The sequence below is a fragment of the Mytilus californianus genome, unplaced genomic scaffold (assembly GCF_021869535.1).
Source record: "Mytilus californianus isolate M0D057914Y unplaced genomic scaffold, xbMytCali1.0.p SCAF_9, whole genome shotgun sequence".
NCBI classification, from domain to species: domain Eukaryota; kingdom Metazoa; phylum Mollusca; class Bivalvia; order Mytilida; family Mytilidae; genus Mytilus; species Mytilus californianus.
The window spans coordinates 88,597,995-88,610,861 of NW_026262745.1; the positions used below are offsets into that span (position 1 = coordinate 88,597,995).

Below are 12,867 nucleotides of genomic sequence, written 5' to 3' on the forward strand. Positions count from 1 at the left end.
GGTATCGAAATCGGTCTTTATAGGTACCTAATGGTAAATATAAACTGTCAACTAAATTCTTAAAATATTCTTTATTCTTGTTGCATTTTTTTTTGAAAAAATAATGTTTTATTTGTCAATGTAATAATTTTACCCGGTAAATCCTTATATAAGATAAAACATGGAACTTTATTCATTTTACGTCCATAGATAAAACATCATAAGCGTTGCATGGGTAATTATTTAGATAGTTTATGACAACCCGTTTCGGTTGACTGCTTAGATAATCCGTTTATTGAAATGTAAATAACTTTCACCAAGCAACTGTCATCTATATAATATTTAAAAATTTAAAGTAAATTAGATACTTAGAATATATTTTTCTTGACAAATTTTATATGGATCAGAACTATTATTTTACATTAGAAACAAAAAATGTTTAAGAAAATTTCAGAACATCTTTGGGATATATTACTTATCATTATATCTTATCGGGCGGAATGAATAAATACAGGACTACTTTATGTCAGAAAGCACGACTGCAAAGTTTTAATGACTAACACATTTCCCGGTTAAGACAATTAATCTTTTCTTATATAACCAATTAAATGTTAAAAATTCTATCGGGAAAAAATGAATTGTACGTTTGCATACGTTATTTAATGAAATAGATATACAGTATTACATTAAAAGACCACAAAAGAATATCCTCCTAGCTATGCCGATTTTATTCATAAAGGGGAGTAACCCCTGATAAACACAGATAAAGTGTCGCTCGTTTTATTTAAAATATTTAAAATCTTAACACGACTGAACACGATCTTACAGCAACTAAACAGATTTTTTACCTTTGGTCTTATTTTATCTGAACGTGATCTAATCAAGTCTTATTTGAACGCTAGAAGAATCTGTCTTGTTTATCTTGACCCGACTGATCTGACTGAACACGATATATCGGAACAGAGTCTGAAAGTCTAAACCGGTCTTAACGTTTTTCCCTAGCAGTAAATCAAGGCGATTAAGACTTGATCAGACCAAAATGACCGTTTCAGACTTAAATCTTGCTACTAGTGTTAAGTAATAAATCTAAATGACAACAAATATTGTTCGAAGTAATTGACGTACATTAAAGTGACTGTTTTTATTGCGCATATGATTTGTAAATACACTTTTAAGTTGATATCGATAATCTTGTTTATAACTATATCTTATTTAACGTTTAAAAATTGTTTAAATGTTCACTTACATTCAATAAAATTCCAGTTTATCACTAGAACAGTATAACAACGACGCTAAAACTGTATTTGTTTGAACGTGTAATTCACAATATTCATATTTTCCTGTTATATATTGTATAAACAAATCGTAGATGCGGTTTTGGTACTTTTCCAAAGGTTAATCTCAAGGTTGATTTCAATTTGATAATTTGACTATTGCCTGAATTCATCTGTTTCATTTTTGTCAAGCCTTCGACTTTTGTCGAAAAAGCGAGATATAGCGATCCTATATTCCGTCGTCGGCGTCGTCGTCGTCGTCGTCGTTGTCGTCATCGTCGTCGGCGGCGGCGTCCACAAATATTCACTCTGTGGTTGAAGTTTTTGAAATTTTAATATCTTTCATAAACTAACCTGGTTTTCTACCAAACTTGGACAGAAGCTTGTTTATGATCATCAGATAGTATCCAGAAGTAAATTTTGTAAAGATTTTTCAGGTTTTTTCGTATTTTACTTATAAATGGACTTTTCAGATAACATTACATACAGTTTAGAGTTAAAGTTTTTAAAACTTTTATTAGATTCATAAACTATTCTGGATTTTAACCAAACTTGGACAGAAGCTTCTTACAATCAAAAGATAGTATTGAGAGGAATATTTTTATTAATTTTTTTCCTCGGTTTTGTTGAGCCTGCGATTAACAGCAAAAGTAGGCGAGACACTGGGTTCCGCGAACCCTTGCAAATTTTGAACATTTGCGTCTTTTTCATAAAATATGAATACTATGCGATAAAATTACATTAAATCCCATAAAACAGAAATATGATTTGTGTAAGTTTCTATCCTCATTAGTCCATTTTTAGTAGTTGTTGGTCACTCAATAAAGCACTGTCTTCAATTGTTTATGATTTTCGTTCTCCATTTGTCACAGTACTGTGACGTGAATTTATATTTCTTTCCTTTTGGTCTAATACACTAGTAGCAAGATTTCAGTCTGAAACGGTCATTTTGGTCTGATCAAGTCTGAATCAACTGAATTTACCGCTAGGGAAAAACGTTAAGACTTTTTAAGACTTTCAGACGCTGTTCAGATATGTCGTGTTCAGTCCGTTCATTCATGTCAAGATAAACAAGACAGAAGGCTCTAGCTGTTAAACAAGATATGTTAAGACGGTTTTAGACGAATTCAGACCAAACATAAAAAGTAATGTTCAAAATTTTCAGATCGGGTTAAGATCCGTTTAGTGTGTCAGAATGATATTAGGAGTTACGCCCCTTCATGTGGATGATACATTTTAATTATAAAAAAAATACAATATAAATGCTAGAATGAAAAACGTATATTTTTAATAATTAAACATAAAATCATTGGTTGACGTTTTATTTCTGTTGGTCTTTTTTTAAGAGATTAGTGATTTTGTTTTGTTGAGGAAATAACTTATTCGCCTATAACTGTTTATGATTTTATTTTATTTTTTATTTTCTGATGTTAATTTATGTATTTATCTACTTATTCTTTGAAAAGAAGTAATTGCAAATTTTAAACATAACATTATCAAAAGAGAGAAAACACCTTATAAATTTCATGCGTCTGAAGCACGTTTCTGGATTTAACTTCATCGGGAACGATAAACGTAAATACAAATATGTTTTATGTCAGATAATTTATATCGTTAATTTCGTTATCTTTTGATACTTTCCTCTAAAACTTAATAATTACTTCGTGGCATTTAGTAATCATTCCCCGTGCGTGTTATTCTTTTTATATTTGGACAACCGTCTTCTTTTTTTTTTTTTTGCTTTTATTTCGTAGTGATGCGTAGTCACCAAGGCCGCATCAGGGAACCATGTCTCCGAGTGCAGTTAATATTCTGAAAACTGCACTTAGACCGTGACGAGACAATAAAACTATATATAACATACCATCGGAAAGAAGAAGATGTTGATGGGAGGGGGCGGGGAGGAGGTTACAGAATAGAGAATGAGTGGCAATAAATATAAAGAATAGAGAAAATGGATAAAAAAAAATAAAGAATAGAGAATAATAAGGTGCTTGAATATAAAGAATTGATAATAATAGACAAAAAGTTTAAAGAATAGAGAAAATCGGCATTAAAAATTAAAGAATAAAGAACTAGAGGCTCTAAAGAGCCTGTGTCGCTCACCTTGGTCTATGTGCATATTAAACAATGGACACAGATGGATTCATGACAAAATTGTGTTTTGGTGATGGTGATGTGTTTGTAGATCTTACTTTACTGAACATTCTTGCTCCTTACTATTATCTCTATCTATAATGAACTTGGCCCAGTAGTTACAGTGGGAAATATTTTGTAAAAATTTACAAAAATTTACAAAATTTATGAAAATTGTAAAAAAATGACTATAAAGGGCAATAACTCCTTAAGGGGTCAATTGACAATTTTGTTCATGTTGACTTATTTGTAGATCTAACTTTGCTGTACATTATTGCTGTTTACAGTTTATCTCTATCTATAATAATATTCAAGATAATAACCAAAAGCTGCAAAATTTTCTTAAAATTACCAATTCAGGGGCAGCAACCCAACAACATGTTGCCTGATTGGTCTGAAAATTTCAGGGCAGATAGATCTTGACCTAATGAACAATTTTATACCATCAGATTTGCTCTAAATGCTTTGGTTTCAGAGATATGAGCCAAAAACTGCATTTTACCCTATGTATTATTTTTTTGCCATGTCGGCCATCTTGGTTTGCGGGCAGGGTCATCGGACACATTTTTTAAACTAGATACCCTAATGATGATTGTGGACAATTTTGGTTAAATTTGTCTTAGTAGTTTCAGAGGAGAAGATTTTTGTAAAAGATTACAAAAATTTACGAAAAATGGTTAAAAATTGACTATAAAGGGCAATAACTCCTTAAGGGGTCAACTGACCATTTTGGTCAAGTTGACTTATTTGTAGATCATACTTTGCTGAACATTATTGCTGTTTACAGTTTATCTCTATCTATAATAATATTCAAGATAATAACCAAAAACGGCAAAATTTCCTGAAAATTACCAATTCAGGGGCAGCAACCCAACAATGGGTTGTCTGATTCATCTGAAAATTTCAGGGCAGATAGATCTTGACCTGATAAACAATTGTACTCCATGTCAGATCTGCTCTTAATGCTTTGGTTTCAGAGATATAAGCCAAAATCTACATTTTACCCCTATGTTTTATTTTTAGCCATGGCGGCCATCTTGGTTGGTTGGCGGGGTCATCGGACACATTTTTTAAATTAGATACCCCAATGATGATTGTGGCCAAGTTTGGTCAAATTTGGCCCAGTAGTTTCAGAGGAGAAGATTTTTGTAAAAGTTTACGGACGACGGACGACGGACGCAGGACGACGGACGACGGACGCAAAGTGATGAGAAAAGCTCACTTGACCTTTCAGGTCAGGTGAGCTAAAAAAATGACCCCCTCCAGATCCTCATAGAAGTTTTCGTTAAAACAATACAACCTAATTTAAGTTCAGCATCTAGTATATATCCTTGTAAATGCGTTAATCCTTTCTTTCATTTTAATAACAATTTTATTTGATATAAAATAATTATGTATTTATTTGTTTATTCAAGTTGCACTATAGCAAATAAATCTTCTTCGCCTTTTTCTTCCTATAATAGTAATAAATGTATTCGTTATTTAATATTTTCTGTCAATAAAGATTGAATTCGATGGCACGTGCCACTAATCAAAAATGATCCTTAAACTATCAAAAACTTGGCAATTGCAATGGCTATTTCACAATTACATCATATGTACACCTGTCATGGTATTATAGCTCCGTTCATGTATGTGTAATTTAAGGTTCTGACACATTTTATAATACTAGTAGCTTCTTTCTGAACACTATTGACGACATTGTTAAAACTGCACGAACATATCACAAAACCGCAAATTTAGTGGTTAAAAAATAAACGATAATGACAAAAAAATAATTAAAAACTAAAAACAAAACAAAATTCTGTTGGAAGTAGCATATATTTACATGTATAAATTGTCTAGTGCTTTTATTACAGCGGTATACCTGTTTTATACACAGACCATATTCTGATCATATTCTATGCTAAGATATTGACAAGTCAGAAGTAAATATGTTAAAAGTCGTTTTAAATCAATTCATTTCACAGCTAAGGCAAATGTTCCTTCCCATTGTTGAATGGAGGTTAAATAAATGTGAACAATAAAAAAGATGTATATTTCTTAGGCATGGAGCTAGGCATTTCTGAAGTATCTTTGATAGCATTTTTTTCCTATCAAAAATGTATGCTGGTATATATGTAACTCTAGGTGTTTACCTAAAATGTTATGTATATGTAAAAGTTTAAGATTTTTTTTTTAATATTTGCCAAAAAAAAAACATTATCCGGAAAACCATATAATGGCGTTTTGTCCTTTAATTCTGTTTTTGTGATTTTCTAACCTACCTTCTAATTGATACGTTAATCCAAACAGTGCAAGTGTGTAATGCAAACATGCAAAATTCGGCTTTGGTGTATCATGTTAAAACAATACCCATAAATTATGATAATTTTCAATAATTTTAGATAAGATTATGCAAGGAAATGTGTTATTGTTTTCTATTTATCTAGCAAAATTGTATCTTTTTTTACACAAAGATGTCGATAAATAAATTTGATACCCTGCATTTATCATGCATTTCAATAGCATATTGTCAAATTGTTAAAAGATCTCCTCCTTAACAGGGAATCCGTTAGTATTGAAAGTCCCTGTCCTAAATTATTGAATTTGTCATTCTGCATTGACAATATTCAATTTATCTTGGTGTAAGTAATACGCACTCATTCGGGCTAACGCCCTTAATGTGTATCTAATACATATTATTTTCTCCCTCGTTTCACCCCTCCGATAATAAAGTTTTTTCTTAACTAGATATCGTAGAAAAACCAAACACAGTATAGGGTTGTGCGTTCGCTACAAGATCGCCTTGAATTTAACATGTTCAACATAAATATATACAATCAGCCATGCAAAAAGGCATAACATTTGTGTCAACTAATTCTGCCTCTTTAAAGGTCAAATGAAAGTTAGTCATTTCACTCTACTATGGAATGAAATGAACGAGAGAACTTTTGACGTGGTATAGTTATAATATAACTGTTCTTTATACTTAATATACTGAGTTTGTACTGCAAGCCGAAAAATCCACTTTGCTCGCTGGATGTCTCTTGGCTTTTGTTTTTGTTTTTGGTTTGTTTGCTATATTATTGACGTAAATAAAACCAACAACTCCTTTTATTCAGATATATAATTTGAGTTCTGTAAATTTCTAGACGTACGTAAGAATGAAAGACGAAAATGCAGGTTTCATAAATGGTCATCAAAGAGCGACACAATTAAAAACAAATAAAAATATAGTTATTACAGCTACAGTCATTTTTTTTTCTCTATTAAAACATATTTGATACTTTTTGCGCTATTGTCATATATCAAAAAAAATCTAACATTTCCATAAGCTTTCTGTGATTTCCCCGATTCACCATTATGATGTCATGCCACTTGCTATATGGATTCAGAAAACAAATTTACGAAATCTATGACCACACAATTGTAACTGTTCCTATCTTTATTAACAAAATTTAGTGTAAATATTTACAATTATAAAAATTAGTAACAGTGGTGGTCTATTCTGCCCGGAAAACAATGCGGACTAAATCTGTGTACAGTGCACGTGGCGGATCCAGTCTTTTTAAATGGGGGTTCCCAACCAAGGATAAAGGGAGGGGATCCAACCGTTTGTCCTTATTAACAATAGGGGGTCCAAAATCCCCCCCCCCCCCCCCCCCCCCCCCCCCCCCCATCCGCCACTGTGTGTACCACTGACATTAAATTTTACAAATATGCAAATCGATACTTGTTCTGTTAGGACATTTTACAATTTTATATAATAGAAGTAGGTGAATTAAACAGCAGACATATTGGTTTTCTTGGTTTATATAGAGGAATTGTCTACCCCCGATCAATAATCTCATTAAATTGTACAGATGTGCATACGTATTAGTCTAATATAATCTTTCATCTTATCAAATTTGAATCTCATGATTTTTGTAAAAAGGCGGAATTAAATTTCCAAAGTGATATTCAAACTTATTATTCAAAGACAAACTGACAACGCCATGGCAAAATAAAAAAAAGTCAAAATGACAAACTGTACAGATATGCTAACTTAGAATATATAGAACATACTTTATGACTTCATAACCATAGAAAGACAACGAAGGATCATATCATAAACAAAATTGTATTGAAAGGTCAATGATGAGAAAATTTTAACATTTGTTATACCTAGTACTTCATAATCTTTTTCTGAAAAGTTTTGTCGTCCTGAATATGCATGAAATGTTTGCCACTGGATGTTAAGCAACCAACAATCAATTAATCTTTTGCTCTAAAAAATTAATTAAACAATATAAGCCACAATTGTATCCATCACTTGGTGTCTGTTTAGGGGCCAGCTGAAGCACGCCTCCGGGTGCGGGATTTTCTCGCTGTGTTGAAGACCAATTGGTGGCCTTCAGCTGTTTTCTGCTCTGTGGTCGGATTGATGTCACTTTGACACATGCATTCCCTATTTCCATTCTCAATTTGGAATAGTATAAAAAGTTGTTTTATTTAAAAGAGACTTTGAATAATAACTTTAAAACACAGTTATGTTATAATTGAACGAGTTCATAAAAACTAGAAATTAAGGACTATATATATACTGGAGTAAAACCAAAAGTTTGTTCCGACACTGAACTTGTAGGCAACGGCTCAGATGTACTTATTTATACTGGATAACCTATATGTGTGGTCATAAAAATTACAGACTAATTTCCTCTATGTAAACACAAGGAGATGTGGTATATTAAGAATTGCTTATGAATTTACAACTATCCGTAAAGTTCAAATGAGGTGGACGAAAGCCACCAGAGACAACCGTACGGCCTTCTAAAAACCATTCCGTTAAGTTGGCTAAAAACGGTCCCAACATGAAAAATATGAAATAATCAAACTCTGAGAAAACTATCGGATTTTACTCAGATCCATCCATCTTGACACCTCAAACATTCAAACACTATATAATTTTAAACCTAACTGACTCGCAATTTTATAATAAACAATAATTATGAACTTTTTAAAATAAGTTATCCATGGGGAATACTTAAAAAATCATCTTATTCACGATGTAAAAATGAATATTTAAAACTTTTCCGTTATATGTTACCTGTGAAATGGCGCCAATGTAGTTTTATTTTTTTGGCGCAAATGAAAGATTGATTTTTTTTTCAAAATTGGCGCAAATGCAATGCACCCCCTCTTTGGAATCATTTAAAAAGGTAAAATTCACCTGTATTGGTATTGCTGGTGTATATTTGTCACACGTTCCATCTACAATATACGGAAATGACACGGCTGGGTATTGTAAAGTTACTGAAGGACGTTTAATGTCAAATTCATATCCCCGGGCGAAAACATGATTATTTACCGGTTTGTCAAAACGCCGTTTGTACACTTACCAAAGTGTATTGATCTTTCACGCTGTCTAGTCTAAGATTAAAAGTTTAGGCAATTTTTGTAGGTTTTTAAAGTGAACGGAAAATGAGCTTTGCAACAGTGTCTCTAACGATAAAAAAAATAATGTGGTCCGTCAATATGACATATTACAGAGGCAGGTATAAATATTTGTAAAATTGGCTTAAATATTTCATTTAACAGCAATTTGTAGAACTGATTATTTTGATCCCTCGAATACGTGTAAAATAATGAGTATTTATATTATTTAGATTCTTTCATATAATTGTTTTTGTTTATTGTATTCACGAATTTTATATAAACTCATGACGTTTAGACCTTGACATTTCGTGTAGACACCTGGGGCACTATTTGATTTTTAAGAATAATCTTAAACTGCACAAAAATTCGTCAATGTTTGTCTCGAATATGATCAAAAAGGACATCTTGTTTATTCAATTTTTTTAAAGTAACCAAACTGGATTATTTTTGTATAAAGCAAAGATATCGGAAAGTTCTAAAAATCATTTTTCTCTGGTGGTCCTTGAAGAAAATCTTCTGTTCCTAACTATTATTTCTATTGCATAATTTCGATGGTCAAAACCTTCGGACCACCACTTTTCAAAAATTTTCATTGTATATGGATCTATATGCAAGTATATATATACAATGTATACCAGACATTTCTCTGACTGTTTTTTCTTCTTTTTTTTTTAATAAATCCGTTGGTTGTGTACTGATTGATACTTCAGTCTTGGAGAACAAGATATATTTCAGTACTATAGTTGTAATTAGCTTTGAGCAAACTTCCAGTAATTGCAAATACCCTTATTTCCCTGCTTTGTGTCTATTGTCTTAATGTAAGTTTTTTTTTGTGTGTCTCGTACCGATCTTTTGAGTTAATCTAATTGCAATTGATTTGTGCAGGTTGTTCTAATATTGTTCTGTTACACCACTGTCCCAGCCTCGGGGAGGGTTAAGCGCTCACAAACATGTTATTGTACTGTTACACCACTGTCCCAGGTTAGGGGGCTGGTTGGGCCGGATCCCGCTAACATGTTTAACACCGCCACATTCTGTATGTATGCTCTGTCCAAAGTCAAAGTCAAATGTAATTCAGTGGTTGTCGTTTTTTGCTGTGTTACATATTTGTTTTTCGTTCATTTTTTTTTGTACATTAATTTGACCGTTAGTTTTCTCGTTTGAATTGTTTTACATTTGTGATTTCGGGGCCTTTTATAGCTGACTATGCGGTATGGGCTTTGCTTATTGTTAAATGCCGTACGGTGACCTATAGCTGTTAATTGCTGTGTCATTTGGTCTCTTCTGGAGGGTTGTCTCATTGGCAATCTTCGTTTTTATATCAACCCTGCCATATTCTGTGTGTGTCTATCCCAAGTCAGGAGCCTGTAGTTTAGTTGTTGTCGTTGGTTCATGTCTCGACTCATATTTGATATTTTGTAAATTATTTTGTTATATATAATTAGGCCGTAAGTTTTCTCGTTTGAATTGTTTCGCACACTTTTCACGTCGGGTCTTTTGACAGTATCGGGTTTTGTCATTGTTGAAGGCCTTAATTACGGTTGTCTATAATTGCTTACATCCACTTCATATTTGAACTCCGGTGGATAGTTGCCTCATTAGCAATCATACATTTCTTCGTTTTTATTTATTTACCTGACTTTTAAACTCGTGTTTTGAACCGAGTCCTGAGCATGCATGACATATTTGTCACTGGGCGTTAATAATTAGCAACAAACAATCAACCAATTAAACTTGTGTTAAATAAGAAGAAAAACCATTTGATATTCATTCATTTAGTGGGGTGGGCTGGTAATTAAGAGCTGAAAAATATGCATAATAAGCGAAAGATTAAAAATGTTAATAATGCCCTCTATAAATTTAAACTGACCACCACGGAATAGCCCAACTTAGTGTTGAAAGTAGCGTTAAACACCAATCAATCAAAATCCCTTCCCTAGAATATCAAATAGTCGTCCCTTAACATTTTTTGTCCGTGTAGTTCTTATATTTATCCAGCTTATCGTCATACAAGGATGTCCTATTAAGACTGTCATACCATAAAAACGTTTATAACACAGCTCACATTCCAATATATCTGCATTCATAAATTTATTAATGTCATTTAGACTAAACGACGCCATGTTTGTTATGTGCCTCTGCCGTTTAAACTACCTATCAAAAACGAAGAGGTGGAAGAGGGCCAGAAGATCTTCCCTATGCAAAAAAACAGAAATGGACCTCTTCTGGCTCACTACCGAAGAACAAAAAAACACGCCCCTGTTTCTTGTTGAAGACTGATTTACCCGGTACGTCTAAACACCACCTAGGCCGTCTTGGTGCACTAAGCTCTGAAAAATGCACTAAGCCCATGATGGAACAGTCATATAAGTACCAAGGTCATTCAGTATGATAATGTTGTAAATAAAGAGCATATATTTAAATTTTGGTATAAATGTATTTAGAAATAAAAGAGTTATAAACATTTTACATGGCACGCGCCGACTTTTGTATAATGTGTCCAGTTATCATAGTGTTGATTGAATCCACCGAAGCTTGACGAGTTCATATAAACCAATACCAATATCTTTATTCCCATAACCATTGCAGATACATAGGTACAGAGAGAGTGCAAAATATGTACATGAATATGCATCTATTTACAAAACATATATACAATACAGTGGTTTCCAAATAATATACATTTTAGCTAGGAGGACCCACATGTTTATTTATACACTTTGTAAACTTACATAATCTTTTAAGCTCTGAATTTTTGTTAAATTTGCTCATCAATTTTCTAAACTTTAGTGTATTAACATAAGCCAAATAGTACTTATCAAGGTATAATTTTCTACTGTCGTTAAAAAATGGACATTCTAGCAGATAATGAAATTCGTCTCCAATGCTACCAATATTACAAAGATGACATTTTCTATCATTTCTATTAACATTATTCCACCTCCCTGTCTCTATTGAGAGTCTGTAGTTTGTGGTTCTATATCTACACAAAATAATACTTTCGTGCATATCCAACATATCAAAATATTTTTTTTCAAAATTTAATTCTAACTTATAAATTCTATAATCTACTGATTATGTAGACTCTTGAAATTGTGTATTCCACAACTGTTTGTATTGGTCTTGTAATCGCAACTTTAGTGCATTTTTTAATCATATATCATTACCAAAACATTGAGAAATCCAAATATTTGAAAAACCACATGCATCCAATATATTTTTAACTTCACTCACAAAAAATGTACATACATTATTAACAGTAAATAGTGTTTTTAATAGTGTATATGCGATAGAAGATAACTTAGTCTCTTTAGCAGATACTAATTTACACCAATAAGATACTATTTTTAATTTAAAGGATATCTACCAAGTTCTCCGTATACCATATAGCTAGGTGTGGAATTTTCAGTTTCAAAAGAAGTTTACAGAATTTCTGATGGATTCTTTCTATAATTTCAACATCACCATGCCTCCAAATTTCACATCCATACAAAAGTATGGGTTTCACAACTTTATAGAAAAGATCTAAGTGACACTGAGTGGAAAGATTATGTATGCGGCCTGATTTCAACACCTTAAACATAGCTTGTGTGGCTTTTTCTGCTAGGTGTTTCTGTGCTATTTTAGTATTACCAGTTCTAGATAATAATATGCCCAAATAGTTAAATTCTTTTAATATTTTCAATGTCAGTGCCGTCTATAGCTATATAAAAATGTAAATTTGACGGCATTCTGCCTCTAGAAAAAATCATCACTTTAGTTAACTTTAAGCTTCCAAATATTACAGTATTCACTGAAAGAATCCAGCTGTTTCTGTAAATCATCAGCACTTTCTGCCAATAGTACTATGTCGTCTGAACTAAGGATATGAATGGAAAGGTTAAATATGCACCAAGATCGTAAATTAAGATTGATTATTATAATGTAAAAAAATATGTTCAAAGTTGGTTCGAAAATCTTAAGAGATTTAAAAGTTATCATAAAAAAGAAGATGTGGTATGATTGCCAATGATACAACTCTCCACAAGAGACCAAATGACACAGAAATTAACAACTATAGGTCACCGTACGGCCTTCAACA

General features: G+C 32.3%; 1 protein-coding gene across 3 annotated transcripts in view; it reads right to left on the minus strand.

The window, feature by feature from the left end:
- Positions 1-12,867, minus strand: part of LOC127716014 (uncharacterized) — a 42,775-nt gene that overhangs the window by 26,579 nt on the left and 3,329 nt on the right. The window contains exon 1 of one of the 3 annotated variants that reach the window (XM_052222127.1): positions 1,226-1,365. The exons of the other annotated variants lie outside the window; for them this stretch is intronic. The gene's annotated coding sequence lies outside the window, so the exon portion shown is untranslated. Of the gene's footprint in view, positions 1-1,225; positions 1,366-12,867 lie in introns of those variants that run through there. 3 annotated transcript variants of the gene reach the window in all.